The sequence below is a fragment of the Antechinus flavipes genome, chromosome 5 (genome assembly GCF_016432865.1).
Source record: "Antechinus flavipes isolate AdamAnt ecotype Samford, QLD, Australia chromosome 5, AdamAnt_v2, whole genome shotgun sequence".
In the NCBI taxonomy this organism is placed as follows: Eukaryota; Metazoa; Chordata; class Mammalia; order Dasyuromorphia; family Dasyuridae; genus Antechinus; species Antechinus flavipes.
Genome location: NC_067402.1, coordinates 68,852,999 through 68,875,924, shown reverse-complemented (window position 1 = coordinate 68,875,924; position 22,926 = coordinate 68,852,999). Strand labels below are relative to the sequence as shown.

The window sequence follows — 22,926 nt, the reverse complement described above, 5'->3', positions numbered from 1 at the left end:
ACCCCCCACTTGGAAAATTTCCATCTGTTTCTGACATTCTCTCCCCCAACTTCCTTTTAGAACTCAAGGGCAAAGATTTAATTCAATATTTTTAGGAAAATCTACCTCTCCTGTCAATAAATAATCCCCCTCCTCTCTTTTAGAAACCTTACCATCTCTTTCTCTGACCTCCAATTCATTAGAGGTTTATGCCCCCTTTTGAACTTTCTTGGGGATAATATTTGGCTTCAGCGTGGATGAAGAAGGTGCCTCTGGAGGTCTGGAAGGTGGTCTTCCCATGTCATTATTGACCAAATCTTTTCCCTGTACTTTTCCATAGGATAAATACAAAGCTTCGACTTCCTGTGCTGTCAATACCCAAGAGGAGAAAAAGCCATCCATCTATTTGAAAGGAAAACACTCCATTATGAAAAACTTTGAATGAGACAAATTCTTGTAGACATTTCTTATTGTAGCCACTGCTCAGGTTCCTTACACAGCCTGTGGAGTGAATATGGCAAATGCTGGGTAACTTTCCCATTTGATGGATTTCAGCAAAGCTCCATGCAGTTAGTTTGTGTATTTTACTATAATCCAGAGTGACTAATTAGACAAAATGATCTTTCACACAGAAACATTTTGGATTTAGGACCTAATGGAAGTGTCTGACTGCTGATGGAAGGAAATCAAGGCGATGGGTAAGAGAACCTTTGGCTTCAGCTGTACTAAATGGAAGGTCTATTGCTAACAGTATCACAGTACCATTCACCTTATCCTGAAGCACATAGAGACAGTTCCTATATATATGTACTAAATGGAAGGTCTATTGCTAACAGTATCACAGTATCATTCACCTTATCCTGAAGCACATAGAGACAGTTCCTAATACATATACATATACATATATATAGTAGTTATTTCATAAGCACTTGCTGTTTAATTGACTTCCCCCAAAGACTGACCCATAGTTTCCAGTAGTTTGAAGTGCTTACAAAAAACAATTCCCACCCTCTTCATTATCTTCTTTTCTATGAAAGTAATTTTCTTCAGATTATTTCCACATTAAAAAAAAGAAAAAAAATAGAAATAACAAACAGATGCCCTATATTTTAGTTCTTGAACCCAAAATTAGGGATCATGACAGATAATGAAGTAAGACTTGAAGAATTCAGTCTCTGAATATGTCATCATTATTCCACAGCCTCAAACAACTTGATGATAAGAAATTGGTGAGAGTAGTACCCTTCATGCAAATTCCAAGTATCTATTAAAAATGATGCGTGAGGGTTGGGATTGGGCTATCCAATAACCCACTGGAAAGATCAAGAAGGAAGACACAAGGCACCCAAATCTCATTGGGTAATAAAAAGTTTGGTCTAGCTATCCTGGCAGTGATCATTAATTTTGCGATGTTTTGATTTAGTGTTTGTGTTAATGTATTCTAAGATGTCTGAGAATATGAAAGTAACACCTGGTGTGCTCTGTGCAAATGCTTCTCCACTTCAGGAAGAAAGCCAAAGGGGACACACAGCTGAACCTGAAGCATCATTATAAATAGGCTCCAGGGAATAAACTCCTCAAATTTCTGAGAATAAAACAAAGTCAGGGAAAATATACAAATATATCAGTCTCTCGATATGCACAAGATGTATCTTGAAGGAGATATTATGTATGGAAGGTTGTTTTGGATGGTTTATAAACCAGGCCATATATTGTCTTCCTTTGCATGGAAATCCCCTTTTTTCCTTCCTTCCTTCCTTCCTTCCTTCCTTCCTTCTTCCTTCCTTCCTTCCTTCCTTCCTTCCTTCCTTCCTTCCTTCCTTCCTTCTTCCTTCTTCCTTCCTTCCTTCCTTCCCCCCCTCTTTCCTCCCTCCCTCTCTCTCTTCCCTCTCTCCCACCTTCCCTTCCCTCCCTTCCTCTCTTTCCTCCTTCATTTCTTTCCTCCTTCTCTCCTTCCTCCCTTCCTCCCTCCTTTCTTCTTCCATCCCTCTCTCCCTTGTCTACCTCCCTCCTCTCTTCTTTCCCTACTTCCCTCCTCCTTTCTTCCTTCCCTTCTTCACTTCCTCCGTTTTTCTTCCTTCTGTCCTTCCTTCCTTCCTCTCTCCCTCTTTCCTTCCTTCCCTACTTCCCTTTTTAAAAAATCTGTAATTTGCTAGCAGAGGCAGTGAAGCCATTTTTTTTAAAATGCCCATGCTCAAAGATTTAATTTTGCCAATGTCTTTGGATTGTAGAAATGTAGATTTCTCCTAGAATTAAACATGTCATAGCTGGGCATATCTACTACCATGACAGAAAAGAAGAAAGGAGGAAATTTTGGTATTTTATTCCTTGGAGCAATTACTTGGTTATCCAATCAACATGCCCCTCCTTTTATACAATTGAGATCAGGAAACTCACATAGTTTTATTATATAAGAGCCCCTAATAAGAAAGGAAAGGCAAGAGATTCTGTCCCTGAGGCATGGAAAATGGAGCATGCTCAGTGAGAGCAAAACTGTTAGATTGCTAGAAGTGCATGATGTTGCTAAACCCGAGTCAAATTTAATAAAGCAAGATAAATTGACTTTTTGGATTTCCTTGTGCAAAATACCCCAAATCCTTTTCATCTTTTATTCTATTGGTATCCCCTCTTTTTTCAAAGTTTAAAAACTGAATTTCACTCAAAGCAAGTGTTCCCCCCATTCTCAATACAAGAACCAATCACCAAGGAGAAATAGCTAATCTAACTGTGACATTCTCTTTGCTAAACTCATCTTAAAAACCTATTGGAAATTTCCGTTGACATTTCTGGGATACAATATGAGTTGCAGAGAATTCTGTTTCCCCCAGAAGTTCAAAGAAAAAAAAAGGATCCCCCTTTGCCATATGACTTAAGGCTGACAAAAACTGCTTGCAATTTCAGTCCTCCCCTGGATTCTGCAGTTGATAATATGCAAGCAGTGGATTCAATATACATTGAAAATACATTTCTGCCTTGACAAGAGACACTGAGTATTCAGCTGCAGTCCTCAGGTGCAGTAGGAAAATGTAGTGGTCTATGGAGCTCGGATTCAGGCTGATTAATATACTGCTAAATGCTCTTTGGAGCCCAGCCAAGAGAAATATAAACAACAAAAGAACTCACTCTGTAAGTATCTGCTTTTTTTTTTTTTTAGCCAAAACTGTACAATGAAAATGTGTTTTAAAAAATGATGGGAGATGTGTTTCTGTTACATATATGCTCATCAGTTTCCCAGCTCTGGGAAAACCATTAAAAATAACATGAAGCATTTAAAATCAGCAGCTATCACTTTGGCTGGTTACTGATTTACAAGATTAAAAACAAATTCCAAGTGAAGATAAAGGTACATTGGTAGATGTAGGGACCTAAGATAATCCTTGTTATTGTGTGGTGAGATGTCTAAACATCTTTGGAAAAAATATCATCCCATAAGGGAGGGAGAAGTGTTGATACTAGATAGTGTCCCTAGGAAATTCGGGAAATCATTAATATTCATTTTGCAGAGTCCAAAAAAAAATTCAGTGTATGGTTTAAAGTCTCTAAAGCCTAGTGACATGGCAGGACACATTTCCTATAAAAATGTGCATTGCTGTATTGTTCACCATATCAGGGTGATTTGGGTCTGGGTTTTGTTTTGTTTTGGTTTGAGATTGGGATTTTGTTTTGTTTGTTTGTTTTTGAGCTTTTTGTTACATCCCAAGTGCCTAAAATATAGTAAGACTATCAAGACAAGGATCCCCTGGCGATAAAGACATAACTGCCCTCAAGCAACTTAAAAATCCTTGGCACCATAGTATCCAAGACAAGAGGGATGGTAGCAGAAAATGAAACTGATTAACTTTTTGTTTCAAGAATTCCCAAGATTGAAGAAAAGAGATATAATTTGCCAAGTCTTTTCATTCTATTCTGATTATATTTCTCAGATATAACTTATATAGTAGTAATTTATTTATTTGCAAAGTAAAGAGAGAGAGAGAGAGAGAGAGAGAGAGGGAGATCTGTACATCCCAAATCTAAAAAAGGTTATAATTGCTGGTAATGGCCTTCTTTTGTATGTTCGTATATTGCTTCAGAAGGCCACACCAACTTACCCCAATACCAGAGCCATATCTAGAAAGGTTTGCACTGGGATGTAAGTAGCAATGGCAGGAAGAGGTAGAGGTTCAACTGGGGTCTGATCGCTGAAGATAAGAAGTATATCCTGAGAAAACAGGAGATGCTGAAGAACTCTCTACGTACCAACAAGGGATACGTCTGGTCAGGAGACAAAGTGTAGTCAAGATGTCCTATTCTAATCACCAGCCATCTTGGGGTATAAACCTGGCAAAGAATCTCCTGCTCCTCCCTCACTACTGATAAAAATGGATTCTTTTCTATTGGACCTTTGGGGTTTTAGCCTTGTGGTTCTCCTGTCCCTCTCCTTCCTTATCTTCCATTCCTGGATCTTTGGACTGAGTTAGGATGAATCTTGATAGAACATCTTATATATGTCTTGTGAGATTTAAATTTTAGATATTTTGGAAATGATAGAAACTAGAAACCTAATTGATAAGTCTTTACACTGGTTTGAAACTTCTCCCCACCTTGGGTAGAACCTGAGGGCCCCGTTCTCTTAAAATCTTGGAAGAAAAGTAAAATGAAATGCAATAATATGAGAATATTCTCCTGCTACTCATTCCTAAATTCCCTCTTTTGGAAAGATGCTTAGGAATAGTGAAAGGTCAAGAGGAGAATGTAAGAAGAGAAAAGGGGGGAATTTCTTTGTTCCAGAAATATGTTGGGTTTTCTGGGAAATGGCAGGTTACAATGGCAATTCTTGTTGAGCTTAAAGTGTGGATAATGAGTCACTGTAGCTGTATAGAGTAGCTTATGCCAGTGTACTTGCCCTCAAGATATATACTTTTAAAAGTGGCCAATATACCACGTTTGCCATATAGACTCTTCCTTCCCAAGGTCTGCACATTTTTTATAGATTCTAATACCACTGAAATGTTTTTTTTAATGTTTTTTAAAGTTCAATTGTTTCCCTTTTTAGTTATATTTTGTTTTGTTTTTCCAGGTTGGTAAATAGATCTGCTAAGGATACCACAGAGAAGGGCAATTGTCAGACAGAGGTTTATAAGAAATGTGAGCTGTCTTCTATCCACAAATCAAAACTGTCATTCAGCCCAATGGGAAAAACCTTTTTCTAGAACCCAGGGAGCAGTAAAAAATAATTCTAACCATTATACAAGCTGATGGCATTCAAAACATTTGGTTCAAATAAGTTCAGCCAAAATATATAAAATATATTGGAACATGGGGAAACACTTCAGAGTATTTGCTGGAATAGATCCTCATATTCTCTCTGGGAGTGCTTTTGGGCAAAGCCATAATATGGAACACCAGAGGGGAAAGAAGTGGAGCTGAGAACTTCAGAGGGGGTCAGAACATGTTTTCAGACTGATGACAGTTTTCAAAGGGGCGAGGGGTTCTTTTGATTCCCAAGCCTGTCAGAGTAAACTCATGGGTCAGCTAAAGTCCAAAATGGAATGGTACAAAATACCTGGGATTCTATTTAGACTTACGTATAGGTTTAAGGTGAAAAAATATAAGCCAGACTCATTGACAGGTTACAGTGATCAGGTGAAACTAATACAATAGTGATTATAATGGTGATGAATGCAGTCCTAAATTTAAACAGATTGTAAAAGTGTAGTAAGAGGAGAAATAGGAAGAGGAGGAGGAATAATAATAGGAGGAGGAGAAAGAGTAATAGTAGTAGTAGTAGTAGTAGTAGTGGTAGGAGAAGGAGAAAGAAGAGGAAGAGGTGGAAGAGGAGGAATAATAGTAGCAGGAGGAGAAGGAGTAATAAAAGTAGTAATTATAGTAGTAGTAGTAGTAATAATAGTAGTAATAAACAATATCAATAGCTGTTATTTATATAATGTTTACTATGTGCCAAGTGTGATATTAAGCATTTTATAATTATTATCTCATTTGATCCTCACACCAATCCTCTGAGACAGGGCCTACTATTATTCCCATTTACAGATGAGGAAACTGAGGCAAAGAAAAGTTAAATATCCTACCCAGGGTCATACGTCTGAAGAATAACTGAATTTGTATTTAAATTCAGGTCTTTTTTTATTCCATGTTCAGAAATCTATCCAGTACACTACCTATCTATTGTGGCTAGCAACAATACAAGTAAAAAAAATACTTGGGGGGTTTAATGGACCACTTGCACAAGCTGAATTAAAATGCGATATTTGTTGTTATTGTTGTTGAGCTGTTTCAGTCATGTACAACTCTCCACCCCATTTGGGGTTTTCTTGGCAAAGATACTGGAATGGTTTGCCCTTTCCTTCTTCAGCTCATTTTATGGGATGAAACAAACTGAGGCAAACATGGTTAAGTGACATATCCAAAATCACAACAGAGTGAAATGGAAACCAACAAATCTAATCTGATCTTAGACTGCATCTCAGTAGCAGCATAGAATTCCTTCCTTGTTGCAAGAAAAATTATTAGTTTTCCCTACAAGAAGATACAGTTGTCCCTGACATCTGACTAGTCCCTGTTTCCTTAGAACAACTTCTTGGTCCCTTAAGAGTATAAAAAGTCCTTTCATACACACGGATGTTGTGTTGGGATATTTCTAACTTTGTGGAGACATGAAGACCATGTGATTTACCTACCCATAAAATGACATGTCTCTTTATAGAGACACGGTGGGACCTGTTTCAGAGGAACTAAGTGTTATTGACCCCCGGTACATATCCTGACTGCATTATGACAAAATTAGCTTCTTTTTGTTCACTGTTCAATGACTTTTGAGTATCTCAATTTCCCTCTAATGTCAGGCTCATCCTAACACCCTGACATAAAATGAACTAGTTGAGCTAACTGAAGATATTTAATTTGGGGAAGAGATAATAGAGGGTGGGAGGGACATGGTAGTCCTCTAAGTGCATCAAAATTGTTGACATTTGCAAGAAGGATTAGGCTTGCATTGTTTATTCCAGAAATAGAAGTAGGAACAAGAGTGAAAAAGTGAAAAAAGAGAAATGTCAGTTCAATCATAGGAGAAGAATGGAGTAAACTGCCTAAAAGATAGTAAGTTCCCCATCATCAAAGGTCTTCAAAGAGAAACTGGATGACAATTTGCCAAAGATGTTATGGGAGACATTCCTATTCAAGTATGGTTATATTAAATAAATTGTGAGGTATACAGTGCTTGGCACATCTTAAGATCTTAATAATGCTTATTTATTTATTCATTCATTCACTTTCTCATTCATACCTTCCAACTCTGAAATCCTATGATTTGTGTTTTAAAGAGAACAGAAACAAGGGTTGCCATAGGGATCTTTTTCTTTCAGTTTTCTGGGATGAGGAATAAAGAAACTAGCTCTCCTTCCTCCTTTCCCCCATAAGGCAGCCACCAGGGGAGGGAACCCTGGGCTATTTGGGAGGCTGAAAGAAAAGAACAGTCTTCTCTTAACTAGGGGTTGGGGAAGGAGGAGGAGAGTGATAATGACTTGGGGAGGATGGGGGTGGGTTTCCTAGAAGCACTAAGGGGGAAAGAAAATCTTGAAGGAAAACACTTGTTAATTTCTGGGACTTGGACTTCCAGGTGATTTTTTTCTACAGTATACATCTGTAGAGCTAAATCTGGTCTTTGCAAGCTAGTTTTTTCCAAAGAGGGAGAGATTTTTTTTTTCAAAATGGAAAGAAAAATCTTTGGGTTTTTTTTTATGGTTCTCAGGTGATCAAAGGAAACTTTAAAAGTATAAAAAATCATTCTTGTATAGACTATATAAAAAGACAAGAGTCCACGTGATATGGTTTACAGAAGCCAAAATTTCTTTTGTTTTGGCCAAACACTAATACTGTGGAGATGTCAAGTTCATTCTCTAACTCCCCCCAAATATTAAACATTTTTTATTCATATCTTTCCCCCAACCACAAAATCACTCATATCAATGGGAAAAATGTGGTTTGAGTCTTTTTTTTTTTACATTTTATTTTATTTTTGGTAGTCTTTTTTTCTTAATTGAATATCCATTCTCTTCTCACAGTCTGTAAGATCCTGTCAGGATTCCCAAAATGTTAAAGCTAAACCAGGCGTGAAAAGAAGCACATGCCCAGGGCTGAAACCAGGCAGCAAATCTAATGAGAATCAAGCATCAGGCCAAAGAGAAAATGCACATGATTTGCTTCTTTCTATTCTTTTGCTAGGTTTTCCAGGAAATCCAGCGTGTCCACATACTGATAGTCTGCCTGCAGAAAGCCAACATCTCTCCTGGTCCTAAAAGCTACGGGGATACAATTCAAACCGATGTGTCATTGCTGGGTGAGTAAGCTGCCGTTGGTGGCCTTTGTCTATTCCCGAAAATGTGGGAAACCCCTGGGGTTTGATGGCTTTCGGTTGGTAGGGGGTTTGGAGGAGGAAGATCATGTTTGCTTAGAGGGGGCCACGAGGGATAATGGGAGAGCAGCAGACTGTGATTCAGAGGATCTGGTTTCTATCTCATTTGGGCTAGTAACTGGCTACAGCCCCATGGGTTCATTTCTCTCTGCCCATCCTTCCCTTGTCTGAGCAATGGAGATGTGAGATGATGTTCTCCAAGGTCTAAAAGTGAGGATGTCTTAATATCTAGTCCACCTGTCTTTCAGGCAATGATAATGATACCCATCTAGATCGAGACTAGACCTCTGATTTCATTGACCTAGAAACTCCAGCTCCCTTAGTCAATGCAGGCTGACATCTGTTCTCTGCATCTTATAATCTTTACCGGGGGACTAAGGTACTGAGAGGTTACTGATGTGACCAGATTCCCACAGCCAGGACAAGTCAGAAACAAAATTTGGTCTTTTCGGACCACACAGATGGTCAGTTTTACTAAAATTTTATAATATACCAATTTTTTTTGGGGGGGAATATGGCCCATATTCATATGGATTTAATGGAATAGAAAAAAAAAAAATTTCCCGAGCTCCAGGGGTTGTGAAACACATGAAGTATTCAATCTGTGAGACCTGGGCTTGTCATATAACCTCTATTTGCCTCAGTTTTCTTAGTTGTTAAATAGGGGTAATAATATTACCTATCTCCCAAGGTTGTTGAGTTAGCATTTACAAAGATCTGTGCAAACCCCGAAGTACTACATAAGTGCTAGGTATTATTTTTATTATTATCTTCTCTAGGCCCTATATAGTCAATCCTAGAAAATAGTTCAAGGAAGCTTAGAAATCACTGATCTCTTATGTTGTCCTATCTTTAAAGTTGGGGTATTTTGTACTTACTTAGTGCACTTTTATCTACAGAGAAACTTTCCAGTTTTCAAAGACCACCAGAGAAGATTTCATATCCTTCTTGAATCACTCCTTCATGTGTTTCACAGTCCCTGGGGGTCAGGAAACTGGTTTTTTTTCTATCTTATTAAATTCATCTGAATAGGGGCCACATTTTTCCAAAATCTGGACTATTATGAAATTTTAGTAAAACCTACAATTAGTTTTAATTTTCATGTGTATTACATGTGTGTATATGTTATTTTTTTTCTTTTCAAAGAGATCTCAATCTAGGGATGTGGTCTCTATTCAGGAAGACCTTCTATTTAGACAAATGTGGTCAATTGGTAATGCTGAAATTTAAACACATTGCTTCTTCATCATCAACCAAGCAACAATTATTAAGCACCTATTATACTTACTCTTATCTAGGTCTTTGAAATGATAATTGCTTCTGGAGACTAATCAATTGGTCCTTACTTTTCCCCCTTAAATGCAACATATTTAAAACATTGTTAAATATATATATATATACATATATAAATATATACATATACATATATATATATATACATACACACACACACACACACACACCAGGCACTGTGCAGAGTTCTAGGGATATAAAAAGAAGCAAAAGGAAATTCACTACTCTCAGAGCTTACAGTTTAAGGAAGCAGACAAAATACAACTAAATATATATATGTAAGCTATATGCAGGACAGGTAAGAAATAATTAACAGAGGGAAGGCACTGCAATTAGGAGGGAATGGGGAAGACTTCCTGTAAAAGAAGAGATTTTAGTTAAGAATTGAAGGAAACCTAGGAAGTCAGGAAATAGAGTTGAAGAAAGATTTCCTGTAAAATACGAGATTTTAGGGATAGCTAGGTTAATGGATAAAGCACCAGTCCTAAAATCATGAGGACCTGAGTTCAAATCTGGCCTCAGACACTTAACAATTCCTAGCTGTGTGACTCTGGGCAAGTCACTTAACCCCAATTGCCTCAGCCAAAAAAAAAAAAAAAAGTGAGATTTTAAATTAAGAATTTAAGGAAACCTGGGAAGTCAGTAAGTAGAGTAGAGGAGAGAAACATTACAATAATAGGAGACAGCCAGAGAAAATCCCCAAAGCAAGAGATGGAGTGTCTTGTTCATGGAAGAGCTAGGGGTCCAATGTCACTGGATCCAAGAGTATATGTTGGGAGTAAGGTGTAAGAAGACTGGAAAGTTGGGAGGATGCTAGATTGTGCAAGGCTTTGAATGCCAAGCAGAAGATTTTGTATTTGCTCCTGGAGGCAATAAAAAGCCACTGAAGTTTATTGAGTGAGGTAGCAACTTGGTTGGACCTATGCTTTAGGAAATTAATTTTGATGGGTATTGGAGAATGGGTTGAAGAGGGAAGAGACTTGAGGAATAGTCCATTTTAATTGTATAGAGTGGTGACAGTTGTCAAAGGAGGGAAGGGGACATATTTGAGAGATATTGAAAAGGTGAAATAAACAGGCTTTGAAAACAGATTGAATATGGGATTATGATTAACTGAGTCTGAATCCTGGCTATAAACCTGAAGGACTGTTGTCCTGTATAGCTATAGGGAAGGCAGAGGGAGGAGGGCAGGATGTAGGGGAAACGATCATAAGTTCTGTTTTGGACATATCAGGCTTAAGATATCTACTGAACATCTAGTTGAAGATTTCTAAAATACAGTTGCAGATGCAAGATTGGAGGTCAGCAGAGAGGTTGTATTAAGATTAGTAGGATTTGAGAATCCACTTTTAATAGAGCTAGGGAAAAAAATCCTGACATTAGCTATATATATATGAATGTGAAAAATCAAGAGTATTAAGGAAACAAAGAAAATTATCCCAACAAAAAATCCCATTGATGATGAGCTTACAGTTGTCCTTATCCACAGTTACTCATTTGGTATGATTTAAAAATTAGTCACCAAAGGACTGCCAGTCTTTCTCCCAATTTACCCTGATCTTATTTGGTCTACTTTCTTTAATTTCCATCATTGGAGCAATTTGTTTGGCATGGGAGAAAACTGTTAAAGCCTCAGGTTAAAAATATGCTAGAGATCTTGGTGAATATAAAAGAGAAGAAGAGAAGGGATAATATTGGGAATATATACTATAAGCAAATGAAAGATAGGATGATATAACAGAGTATGATGGGAAATTTCTGGGCATTTGGATATCTGTTGATAGTCTCATTCTGCTACAAGGAAAGTTTTATGGTAAAATTCTGATTTGCCTTGCTGATTAGTTTCTTCTCTTTAAAAGGAGCATAAGAAAATGAGAGAATTTTTTTACTCTGGATTTAATTTTCACTAACAAGGAACAACTGGTTATAGAGGAGAAAGTGACCATGTTATATTAGAATTCTCAATAGTGAAGGAAAGGCCCTCTGGAGATAGTCCAGGAATTTATCCCTTAGGATAGCAGTTTCCATCAAGAAAAAACAATCAGTATGATCCCATAACCAAAGGTTATAAAAGTCCTGAGATGGGCTAACTCCAGCTAGACTATCACAAATGATCTCAGTGATGAATAAAAAAAAAAGAGATCAAAGTATATGGTTATAGAAGAAACTCCCATATAAAATGCAAAATGATTTATCTGTATTTTTTTGCTTATATAAAGCTACAAATAAGATATTTTTTGATAACAATCTTTACTTTGGAAACATAAAATTAAAAAAAAAAGATCATGGTAATTATTTGTCAGGAGTGAGGGACAACAATTGGATGGCCCATATCATGTTCCACTGATGGAGGAAGTATTATTGATACACATTAAATTTAAGTGTGCAATGTATGCCTTTTTTTTTTCTTCTGGAGAATAGATTGTTAAACATTTACCAGCACATCACTGGGCAAATCCCATGGTGAACTTTTAGGAAGATAGCGATGAGATTTTCACAGGATGAACTGGCATTAATAAGTTGTGATGGATCATTGGAAGGATGATCATAGATACATTTGAGTATTTAGTTTGGACAACATAGAGGCCTTTAAAGTTTTATTTGGAGCAAGAAAAACAAGGAAAGGCTAGGCCAACTGCTTGAAGCAGATGGCGTAATGTTAACAGATGACTGACAAAGTAGAACTACACAACTCCCATTTTAGTTCATTTTTCACCAAAGAAAATCATCTTCAAAACTCCATAGAATGTCATAGACCTGATTAAGAGGGAACCAAAGCCCAGGGGCAAGCAGCCAGGTGATACAATGAATAGAGTGTCAGATATGGAGTCAGGAATACCCATTTTCTTGAGTTCAAATCTGGCTTTAGAATGTGTGATACTGGGATGCTTGAAGTCAATTAAGCCCCTTTGCCTCAATTCCTCATCTGTAAAATGAGATGGAGAAGGAAATGGCAAACTGTCCTATGATCTCTGCCAAAAAAACCTCAAATGGGGTCACAAAGAATCACAAAATGACTGAACAACAACAAAGCCCAGAAGAAGGGAAGGCATAGGAAAACTACTTTAAATGACCTTGAGACTCTGGAATCCAGATGAACTACATCCCAGGATATGAGAAGAACTTTAAGATGTGGTCACTCAACCTACATTTAATTACCTCAAAGGAAATGTGAACAAAGAAGGGGAAAATATTGGACACAGGCAACTTTCAAAGAGTTTTAATTTTCAAAAAGCAGAAAGGAGGAGATTTTGGAACCCACTGATTATTAAAGTTGATTTCTACAAAAAATCTAGAACTTGTGTGTTCAGAAAGGAAAGCAATATTCTCTGAACTTTGTAATGGATTCTCTAGGATTCAAAATTACAACATTTTCTCCACTGAACAGAGTTATTGGAATGGAATATCAGATGAATGTCACAAAGCTAGTATGTGTTTATTTTAATAAGATATTTGACAAATTCTCTGTTATGAGTTGGATTGAGGTTCAGCAGATACTGCAAAACAAAGGGATAGTTAGATTCCAAGCAATGATCTTTGCCAAGAGGTCAGTCTGGAATTGCAATGTAGGACAGATTATAGAGATGTGATTAGCAGGGAAAGGACGCCAAGAAAAAGATCAGACTATTTTCCAGAAGAACCAAACCAAGTTTCAGTAGATATGGAAAGTGGTAAGTCAGGAAAGGATTATAAGAGCTTTCCATGTCCCTGTTATTTCATTTAGCATTTAACCAAGAGTTATGGTTCTCTAATGAACTCCAGAGTGTCAAAACCACAAGCATTATCTTTGTGGGCAACATGGGAGAAATGACCTGAGGGATATTATAGTCAAATAATTGTATGAACTTATAATCATGTAGACTTGAGTTCAAATTTTTCTTCAGACATTTACTAATTATGTGATCTTGAATAAGTTGCTTAAACTCTCAGTACTTTTGTTTCCTTATCTTCAAAATGGAATCATTTGTACTCCTTTATTTTGAATATTACTTCCAACTCTAAAATTATGTAATCTATAATTCACTGATGGCTTATTATCTGCCACAGAGACTAAGTGTAACTTGGAGAGATGAATGTCACCGTATACTGAAAGATGTGATTGTCTTATTCTCTTCAATATTTGCCTCTATTATTTGGACAAAGGTATAAAAGAACTTAAGAAAATAAAATATGTAAAGTTAATTTTAACAGAAATAAATGAGAAACCCTGAATTTAGTTTCCAAAAAATAAAAAAAAATAGCTCAAACATTTGGGAAACTTGGCTAAAAAGCCATTTATTGCAAAAAAAAATGTTAGCTTAGGTTCTCAACTGTGGGCCCAACTGTGTGACATGGCTGCTAAAAAAGCTAAAGCAAACTTTTGGGGGTCTGGTCTTAATATTATATCTGTGTAGGATATTCTCAAAACATTAAAACTTGCTCCACCAATCACAATTGGCAAACCCCCATAACTTATATGGTCTTAGGGTATAGAACAGTACTTGATATATATTAGGCATTTCATAGATATTTGTTGATCAAACAACATGATATATGAAATGTCCACAGTCACACAGCCACCATGCTATAATATCATAGATTTAGAGGTAGAAATAATCTTGCATAATATTAAGTTCAACCACCTCATTTTATTGAAAACTGAGACATAAATAGGTTAAGGTATTTAACAGCTAGTTAAGTGTCCAAGTGAGATTTGAGCTTAGGTGCATTTGAATTCTGCTCCAAGTTCAGTACCCCATTCATTATACCATGCTGCCTCTCAGTTCAAATTTAGGTGCATAAATTTGAAAACTCATTGGATTCTTCAAGGCCTTGTGCTTTTTGAATGATCTGGAAAACACTGTATATGAGAAATAGTTGAAAAAGAGGGATTTTGGGGATCCTCCCAAAATTTGGGATAAGAATATATTTAAAGGTAGAGATGAGGTTGGGTCCTGAGAAACCATTTTCAAATAACTGAAGGGTTGTCCTATGGAAGAAGAATCAGACTTATTCTTTTTTGCCCCAAATGTCAAAGCTGTGACCAAGGATTGGAAGTGACAGGAAGGTAGCTTTTGATTGAACGTTAGCAAAAATTTTCTGGAATGGAGCAGCTCACAAAGAATTAAGTTGCTATTGTTAAAAGAATTTAAGTCTGGATGGCTTTCGATGAAAGATGGGATAGAGAAGATTCATGCTTTGAATGAGAGATGACCTCTTAAGTTCTTTCCCAACTCAGAAACTTGATGTTTTTAAATTCTTCTTTATCTTCTGTGTTTCTCTTTGCTGATGAAGAGCTAAGGTGTTAAGTGTGCAGCTGGCTATGCTGGAAAGAAAATGTCTACAAACTCCCAGATCTGCAGTCCTTGGTTGCTGAGCTACTAGGAGCAGCCCATATGTGTCACTTCCATAATACATGCAGCCTCAAGGGAAAAGACACCTCTAACAGCTGGCCCAGGAAAAGCCCTGATGTCAACTGTCAAAGCAGCCAAGAATTCCCACTTCCGAGTCAGGGGAAATGAGATTTCATCACAGCATTAAGAAGAGCATATAATATGTCTAAGACAAAATGATCCTAAATAAACATATATTTATTTGATAGCGAGAGTTCTCCTGGGCAAGGCAAAGCAATTATAATTGGAGTTAATAGTTACTATTAATGAAATATTATTATAATGATGGTAAATATTATAATTACTGCATGTGATCTTAGAACTGTCCTATTTTCTCTTCATTTCTCCTTGAAAGACAATGGGGTTAATTTTCCTATTTGCTTGTTCTTCTATGAATAGCAAGGGCCATTTTTTTTCTGGGAGTCAAAATCAGAAATTTGGGAATTTGTAAAGGCTGAGTGAGTGGTTCTAAAACAAAATGTCAACAGAGTTTTCGCATATTTTTCAAACAGAACCCAAACATTGAGCCTGAAGCTTATGCAAATGAGTTAGTGAGATTCATATTTATGTCTCGTATCAGGGTCTATCTTAGCATCACATTAAAATGCAAGAGCAAAAATTTTACTGTCATTGCCCTGCAACCCACATGTTGGTTAAAAGCAGTTAAAATACTTTCATTCTTTTCAGGTTTTCTCTTCACAAGGTTAAGTTCAAGACCTGACTTCTTTTGAATGGCCCCAAAAGCTCCACAGAGAATCTCAATCAAGTGGTTCAGTGCAATTCAAATGAAGTTAAGGTAACTCAACAACTATTTATTAAGTACCCACTATGTGCCAGGCACTGTGTTAGATGCCAAGGATTCAGGTACTTGTGAATATAAAGTATATGCAAAGTGGTGGAAATAATTTCAAGAGGAAGAGAGCATTAACAACTGCGAAGATCAGAAATAGCCTCATGATGTAGTTAGACACCTGCATAGTGCTCTGAAAAAAAGCTAGGATCACTAAGAAGCAGAGGGCATCTATTTCAGATATGGGATACCAGGATGGTTATATAAAAAAAACTGACTTGTTTGACCTGAATGAATTATGATAAAGGGGAGTAAAATGAAAACAGAAAGATACATAGGAACCATATTGTAAAGGATTTTATATGTCATACTGAGGAGTTTTAATTTTATTTTGGAAGCAATAGGAATCTTCTGGAGATTTTGGTATAGATAGTGTGCTGATCAGATCTGTATTTCAAGAATATCAAGATGGCAGCTTCATGAAAGTCAGATGAGAAAGGGAAGAAAATGGAAAATGGACAACCATTTAGAAGGCTACTAGAATGGTCAAGGTGAGAGGTGATCTTCCAGTGGACCATGACCATTACTTGGATCTCCATCTTCCTCAATAGCCATTTGATAGGACATTTTAAAGTCTTCCTAATCTTTGTCATGTATTTTCCACTTTCTTCTTGCCTTGCCTAATGCATCACGATGACTACTTCACAGTTACTTTGAGTAAATTAGGTATGAAAAGCACTTCCTTTAATGCATGATTTTTTTTTCAGGTGAGAAGATTCAGGGCAGATACCCAAAAGAATTTGTGGATTTATTGACTCAACCATACAGAACTTTTCCTTTCATCTTGAAATTATTTTGGGAAGTACATTTGAACAGCAACAGGATGTTTGACAAAGCACTATATTTGGTATGGTGCATGGGACACAATGTCATGTGATATCCAGGGCACTAATGAACCATGCAGATAATTTTAGTACTTCATAAAGCTTTGTTCCATAAGTGGTTTGATTCTCAACTTCTGAATGCTTCCACTTATCTCCTTCTCATGCAGAGTTACCACCAAAGTCAGCCCCACTAAGTTAATGAGAACCCTGCAGAGAGGGGGAAAATTTATTGTTCTTCCCTGGGATGAAATCAAGAACTGATGACATCTGAGCCTTTCTGAAATCCTCTCTTAGCTTAGTCTATGGGAAGTGAGGCATTAAGATAAATGGACAGGTTTTCCATGAAATTCAAACTGGAGAACTGAGATTGAGTAAAGAGTATGAAGGGGAAAGCTCTGATGTTTGTTGACAGAGAATATTTTCCATTTAAATTATTTGCCTACTGTGAGGTCTTCCGTATTATACCTCAATTTCCCTAATAACTGTATAAAATGGAGTGTAACAAGGATCTGGGCTGATTCCTGTGCTGCTGTTTAACATTTTTATCAATGATGTGGATGAAGGCACAGATGGCAGCCTTATCAGATTTAAAGATGACACAAAGTAATGGTAGATAGAAAATATAATGGACGCTCAAGCCAGGACTGAAAATAATCTTCAAAGGTAAGAACATTGAGCCAAATTGAATAATATGTAAAAGGACTAAATATAATGACATGTTTGCTTTCAAAATATCAACTTTAGAAGTACAAAATGGGAAGCAGCATTAGAAAACTATTTGTCTGAAAAAGGTAGGGGTTTTAAGTAGCTTCAAACTCAATAAGAATCAACAATGAATTATAATAACTACAAAAATTAATATTTTCTAGACTGCATTAAGGGAGGGAGAGCTTCAAGGAATATGGAGGCAATGATCCCACATCACACTACATTGATCAGATTACTGCTGAATTGTTTTGTTCAGTTCTAATCACCAAATTATAGGATGACCACTGATGAGTAAGGAATAGCCAGAGAATGGTGGTTCGAAAACTGAAAGGACTCAAGTTTGTGACATTTGAGATTCAATCAAAGGATTTGGGAATATATAGCCAAGAGGTGACAAGGGGATGAAAATGATGGATTTCTTGAAGGATGGCCATGAAGAATAGAGACTAGTCTTCTTGTTTTGGCCTCTAATAAGAATCTAGAGCAATAAATAGATAGAAGTTATAATGAGGGAAATTTAAGTTAAATGTATGAGAATTATCCAAAAGTGCATTGACAGGTGGTTGATTCTCACTCCTTCAAAATCTTCAAGTGAAGGATTAATGATTTTTATAAAGGCATGTTATAAAGTAATAGCATTATTATAACCATGATAATGTCTATTACACTTTTAGGTTTGCAAAGCACTTTATATATATTATCTTGTTTGATCTTCACAAAAATCCTGGGAGATAGCTGGATTTATTATCCCCATTTTACCAATAAGTAAGGTGAGGCTGAGAGATATTAAGACTCTTAATCAATTCTTTTTTTTTTTTGTATTTTTATTTATTTATTTATTATACCTTTTTATTTAAGAGATATATGCATGAGTAATTTTATAGCAATGACAATTGCAAAACCTTTTGTTCCAACTTTTCCCTTCCTTCTCCCCACCCCCTCCCCCAGGTGGCAGGTTGACCAATACATGTTAAATATGTTAAAGTATAAATTAAATACAATATAAACATACATGTCCAAACAGTTATTTTGCTGTACAAAGGGAATCGGACTTTGAAATATTGTACAATTAGCCTGTGAAGGAAATCAAAAATTCAGGCAGACAAAAATAGAGGGATTGGGAATTCTATGTAGTGGTGCATAGTCATCTCCCAGAGTTCTCTCTCTGGGTGTAGCTGGTTCTATTCATTATTGAACAAATGGAATTGATTTGGTTCATCTCATTGTTGAAGAGGGCCACGTCCATCAGAATTGATCATCATATAGTGCTATTGTTGAAATAAATAATGATCTCCTGGTCCTGCTCATTTCACTCAGCATCATCTTAACCAGTTCTTATAGGTACTAAGTAGCTAGGGACAAATTCAAACTCAGGTCTTCCTGACATCAAACCTACACTTTATATTACCTTCCTTATTTAATAAATAGCCAATGAGGTCCTTTCTAATTATAAAGCTCTATGATATTATGATAATAATCATTATTCACATTTATATAAGACTTGAAGCTAAAAAATATTTTTCTTTACATTTCCTCTATGAAGCAGGTAATATAAATATTGCTATCTACATTTATCAGATAAGAAACTTGTCCATGGTCATAAATAGTGCCAGAATCCTGTGGGGGCTCATATTAATAACTCAGATTTATATAATGCTTTAAGATTGACAGAATGCCTTATCCACTGTAGATCTATGAGATAGCGGGGGCTATTATCTCCATTTTACTGATAGATATACTAAATAAAAAGAAAATCAAATGTCTTTCCCAGCACCAGACAGAATATATCTTTTAGAGCCCAGATTGTTCCAATACTCTGAGCCAGATAGAGTGGAAACTAAAAGAATAAAAAATAGAAATTATTAGAATAGAAATAGAGAAGAAAAGAAAAAGTAAATAAGTCCTGGTCCTGCTCCCCACGAAACTCAAGGTTTTCATCATTATCAAGCAGAGCTTCATGTTGAGTTGGAGGAGACATATGGGGGATGGGAGACCTGAGGGGTCAGTTTATATTTATCAGACACAGCATCCTGTGCTCTTGGGCTTATTGTACTTCCCAGGATTGAGCCGGTAGTAGCTAGTGGATCGCCTGGCCAATCGACACTCAGCACTTTGCTTGGGGAATTACCTGGACGTGGCGTTCATTGATTTCCTCCCTGTTGTCATTTTTCTCTCTGTTTCTTGTATTTCAGTCCTCAGTGTAACCTAGCAGCTTCTAGACAAACATTGTTCTCTGCACATATGTTTGAGGGGGTTGGCGAATCCTCCTTGGGAGTTCTGTGATGAGAATGCAACTTAGGATGCCTAGCCCTCCCTTTTAAGAGATTCAGTGTTAGCAGACCATTTTAATTAAAGTTCTCTAGACGGGAGGCAGAAAAACAAGATTGACTGGAATGAATATAACCTGCATGGAGTGGTGGGAAAAAAAAAAACCCATGTGGGGATGTATACTTACACTACATGTTTCAGCAAAACAAATCAATATGTATCCCACAAACAAAGTGAGAGCAGCTGAAAGATGCAGTTAAAAATATCACATCAAGCGTCTTGAGCCACAAGTTTATTTGAAAAGGACGTCTTTATGGCCTTACAAATTCATTTTACCAAGAGACGCGTTTTTCCCATTGAAGGACATGCTGATTATTGTCCTGTGGTTTTCAATTAATAAGTTCACGGTTAACAGTTTTTAAGTAGACTGAATCATGTGAATTTCCATATCACAGCATCTAATTTATTTGTTTATTGTGGTATATAGCAAGCGCCACATGAATCTGGTTTTGAAATCAATTCCAAGTAAAGCAGATGATTTTTTTGCAGGGACAGGAGGGAAGAACAATATGTAATGGAGGCCTCTGCTTCTCTCGGCATGCTTCTGATCTTGGAGTGGGTTTCGTGCCGCCACAGCCCACCTGAAATGTCAAGGACCCCAGATTGAGTCCTGCTGTCAATCTCTAAACTGCCTGGACTGAGAGAACAGGAGTCCTTTATTTTTTTTTCTTTCTTTCCTCTGTAAAATTGCTTGTGATTCCACCCCCCACTTCCATCTTTTATTTATGATTACACAATTTTTTCTCCAAGAGCTCTTAATGTATTCGCAAACACACAAACACAAGGATCATTAAGTTACAAGCTGAATTTATTTACCGTTTGCAGCAAGTTCAGACAGTATAGAGCTACAGCACGGCATTTGAATTTTAAGAGTAGACTGGGGATTGTTGTTACTTAGGGTTCCTTGAGAGCAGGGACTGCTGTTTGCCTGGCTTGGGTATCTCCAGAGCTTAGTACTTGGTCTGGCCTTTAATAAACATTTATGGACCAACTAACTGTTGCACTACACTCTCACCCTTGAAGTACGAATGTAACTGTCCCAGAAAGGACATTTTCTTGGAATCAGCCATCTGAAGAATATGGCCAGAGACACCTGAGTTAAGTAAGAGGAAGGGGGAAGGAAAGAAGGAACACTTTTCCAAAGTTTCTGCATTCCCTTTCCTCCTAGGATAGAAATCTTTTCATACTGATGATCTAGCTGATCCTTACTGACGCATAGCTATTGGTTGGGAATGAACGAAATGAATAACTGAATAGATACTTGAACATTCTAATCAGTATATGCAGGAATCCTGAAAAAAAATAGCACAAAAGCATTGAGAGATAAAATTGACTAAAAATGTCCAGGGTTAATTTGAAAATTTCAATATACCCTGAAAATTACTGGCAGCCCAACTAAAATCCACAGTCATGCAAATTGTATTTTTCCTTCTTGTATGTCAGAACTGATGGCACCGTTACATATCTGAATATGTATGTCTGTGTGTGTATATTTACATAAAATATGTGCATGTATAAAGATATATATACACATGTATATGTATATATGTATGTGTATATATATTTGTTATATATATATATGGTCATATTTATACTGGCCTTCAAGATGTTTATTTTGGACCTACTTTGATGTAACGTATTAATGCTCACAATTTTCTCTACTCAATAAGAGCAACCGTAAACATTTTAGTCCTGAAGCAGCCTGGTTTCTGAATTTTGAGAACTTGCCTCATCTTTGGCAGTTCCTTGCTCATAATGAGGAGAGGATGTCTTTGGTCTTTCACGTAGCCATCATTTAAAAGCTACCCCCACCTTCCACATGTCTGCCCCATCTGTCTCCCTTCAAGTTTGCCTTTGTTATGCAGTGGAAAGAATGGGCAAAGTGAAGATGAAAAGCAATGAAAACCACTACAGATAGAAAAAAATTTTTGAATAATTCCCTTAAAAGTGGTTTAATTTTGGTTGCGCCACAGAATAAAATTCAGATGTTGCTATGCTGGAGTCAAGATTGGATGAATTTGCCTTCCCAGACAGAGTGACTAACGTTTCCAGAAAGTTGGACAATGTCAACTTTTCTTCCTACCCTCCCCACACCACACAGGTAAGCTGATTCCCTCTAGAGAATCACACATGTCTAGCTCAAAAACACCTGGTTCTGTCAGTCACACTGATTTGGGATCCAAAGGAAATCATCATGATTCACATTTAGTAGAACTGGTTGTAGTCTCCTGAGCACAAGGTGTTTTATTCTGAAGAAGCACTTCACGTTTATTCAATGGTAAATCATTATTTTAAAAGTCAGAACAGGAAGATGCAATTAGTCCTCAGAATAACAGAACATTCTTAGAAGACTAAATACTAACTGGGTGTTCTAGCAGCTTGGAAGAGAATCGTTTATTGAGTTTTACTGCTTGTTATGATGGATTTGAAGGGGGGAAGAATTGGGGGATATAGATGAAGAAGGTTACCAAAATCGTTTGAATCAGGACTTAGGAAATAAAAAGGAGCAGTCTGTTAAGTTTTTAGTTAGATCTACTCTGTGCACAGGGCTGGGGTGGAGGGTCAGAGGAAGGGATGATTTGGGAAGTGGCAGGTATGAAAATGTACTCTTGACTCTTTTTCTTGAGGTTTCTAACAATAGTAGCAACCATGGAGGTTCTAATTCTGACACCCATCCATTAGAAAATGTCAGAGGTCCGCAACTAATCTTGGTGACCTATGGGCAAGGGTTTTGCAGGTAGAGTTCATGTGCACCTGATATAATAAACTCAGTATGTAGACTTACGAATCCTAGATCTAATCTCTTGGGCAAAGTTTTTTCAAGTCAATGAGTGCAGTGTATTAGTTTAGGAATCCTTTTCATTTTCCTATGCAATATCATTGGTGAGATACTCTTAAGAATTGAGTAACAGTCTAAGGATTACAAAACTGTAACTACCCCAAGAGGTCATCTAATCAGTATCTCCTGAAAAATATTCATGTTTGAAGCCTTTATTTCTGGGACAAGACACCACCGAGATACCCAGTTCTACTTTACGATACCTTTACCTAATTATTGGAAAGTTCTTTCTTTGTATTAATCAGACTTTTTCTCCCTCTCTGACATTTCTATCCACTGATTCTCCTGCTTCTCTTTGAGGCTAAGCTAAATCTAAAACC

At 36.9% G+C, this 22,926-nt stretch overlaps 1 long non-coding RNA gene across 1 annotated transcript; it reads left to right on the top strand.

Annotated features, from left to right (window-relative positions):
• Nucleotides 1-2,867: 2,867 nt before the first annotated feature.
• LOC127564361 (uncharacterized) lies at nt 2,868-18,535 on the top strand. The gene is made up of 4 exons (XR_007954244.1): nt 2,868-3,105; nt 8,203-8,317; nt 15,745-15,853; nt 16,615-18,535. It is a non-coding gene; the product is annotated as an uncharacterized LOC127564361 (long non-coding RNA).
• The last annotated feature ends 4,391 nt before the right edge of the window (nt 18,536-22,926 follow it).